Source organism: Propithecus coquereli, unplaced genomic scaffold, assembly GCF_000956105.1.
Source record: "Propithecus coquereli isolate 6110/MARCELLA unplaced genomic scaffold, Pcoq_1.0 Scaffold424, whole genome shotgun sequence".
In the NCBI taxonomy this organism is placed as follows: domain Eukaryota; kingdom Metazoa; phylum Chordata; class Mammalia; order Primates; family Indriidae; genus Propithecus; species Propithecus coquereli.
Window position 1 is genome coordinate 672,816 of NW_012149997.1, and position 2,684 is coordinate 675,499.

Genomic DNA, 2,684 nt, shown 5'->3' on the forward strand with positions numbered 1-2,684 from the left:
ATGTTTACTTATTTTTATTCTGGATGTTTGTTTATTTTTTCCCCACAGGCTTGAATTAAGTCATTGTTTTTTTTTCTTTTTCATTTTTTAGGTTTCCAGAATTTATTCTTCTTATAACTGAAAGTTTGTACCCCTTTACCAACATCTCCCCATTTCCATTACCCCCAGCCTCTGGTAACCGCCATTTTACTTTTTGTTACTATAAGTTTCACTATTTTTTTCCAGATTCCACATATAAGTGAGAGCATGCAGTATTTTCCTTTGTCTGTCTGGCTTGTTTTACTTAGCATAATGTCCTCCAGGTATCCCATGTTGTCCCAAATGGCAGTATTTCCTTCTAAGACAAATTCAATGTGTTGGACGTTGCTCAAGTTTTGGATTCAGACTGAACAATTTTATATTTAAATTCTTTGTTTCTAAAGCAATTCACATTTTAATTTAAAGGTTTATTATTCTTAACGTTTTCCTAAATAGGCTATTAATTACCAACAATTGCTTAGGGGAGAATATTTATCAATTAATTCAGGAATCACAGGGTATGTATAGGTGTGGTATAATGTCAGAAATCTGGATCAGTTTTGGAGAATGTGGTTTGAACTAGTAAAAGGATACGTAATTTTGCTTCGGTCCTGATATTTTAACACAGTTTTGAATTTTTTTGGGGGGAACTGAGCCTTAGGACATTTGACAAGCTACACGAGATAATCAGTCAACCATCTATATAGTCATCCTTCATTTTTGATCTAAAGTAGAATTATCCACCTTGATTAGTTTTCTCTCTCAGTAATATGAAGAATAAATAATTAGTTTTCATTTTGATTCTCCTTCCTTATTTTGAAAAGGTAGCATTACATAGTCATTTCTTTTTCCCAAACTTCATATTAAATAATTCTTGATGGTTTCATCGTTTGTTCATGCATAACATATTGAATTGTTTATTCAGGTTAATATCATTTTAAACAGACTGACAAATGTGTTTAGAGTACTGTAATTTCTTCAATAATATAATAAGGTTTCTTTCTTTGACTCACTCCCTCCTTCCTACCTTCCCTCTTTTCTTCCCTCCTTCCTCCCTTCTCTCCTACTTAAAATCCATTACGAATACCTGCTAAGGGTTAGTATCTACACCAAGCACAAAGTAGGAGTGGGGAGAAGGGTGGTAGGAGAAGAGATTAATTTAATATAAATGAGATTATAGAACATTATGTTAAGTGAAATAAGCCAGGCACAGGAAGACAAATACCACATGATCTCACTTATATGTGGAATCTAAACTTGTTGAATTCATAGAAAAAGAATGAAATAGTGGGCAGCAGAGGCTGGTAGAGGGCAGGAGGATTGGGGAGATATTGGTCAAAGGACTTACAATTTCAGTTAGATAAGAAGAATAAGTTCAACACATCTATTTTACATCATGGTGACTGCAGTTAATAATAATATATTTTATATTTGAAAATTGCTGAGAGTAGATTTTAAGCGTTCTCACCACAAAAAAATTTGTCAATTTAAAATAAATAAATAAACATTTAATATAAATGAGATTATCTATTAATATCATGACTTGGTTCTGCACATTTGAAAACACCTCATATAGACTTAAAACTGTGTTAGGAACTAAGAATTTTATACAGATAGATAATGAATTCTGTTTATATCCTACCACATTCATTTTGGAGGTAAAGAATATGTGAAATATTTAATACTATTCAGAAGACTTTGAGCAAACCAGAGTGGCTGATTATGGGTCTGATGTGGATGGTGATATTAATATATTGTGTATGGCAACAAATGTGCATATGGCAATAGCCTCCTATGTGGGTCTTCTGCTTCTGGAATGTCTCTTCTTCAATTTATCACATACATCACTACAAATTTAAAGTTTGTAACACTCAACTTCATTGCCCAAAAGATATTCAGTATCTTCTCCTTCCTAGAAGATAATGTGTAACATTCTTCACCTAATGTTCAAGATTCATCACTAACCACCATTTGTAAGTTATTAATAATAGAGTAACAGTAATAATAACCAACAGGAGAAAAATTTTAGAAATGTGCCTAATAGATTTGATAGCACTATGAGGAGTTAAAAATCGAGTGTATGGTTTTAACATAATTTATATTCAACAGCATTATGAAACATAAACATAAGTCAAGAGATCATGATATTTTAAATGAAAAAGTACGAGAGTAGAGCTTTCACTTTTAAGGTCAATTTATCTAGCCAAATAGTTATTTAGTATTTGAGATGAGTTCAAAAGGTAAAGCAAATCATAGTGTTTATTTTTAGCATAAAACCTTCAGGTATGGAGGTTAATTTCTGTGGAATTTGAAAGAGAAAAAAATATGGCTTCTATGCTAGGCAGTTTACATAGATCAGAGCACTCTTATTAAGTGAAAGCTCTTCCGTTTGATATGAAGAGGATCCTTCAGTTGGAGACATACCAGGGGAAAAGAGGCCAAATTTACTGGTTCTTTTTTATCATTTCTGCCCTATTACTTAGCATTTGGTTAGCAGACCATGCATAAAATCATGTAGCCCTCAGACCATAGTAGAAAAAAATGGAACAGAGTAAGAAAAAAATAAAGCTTTCTTGGTACACTTTCATATTAAAATTACTCTCTTAGTTCTCTTCCTTCAGATAAGAGGGAGAGAATGCAGTCTGAGTGGTTCCCATTCAAAATTT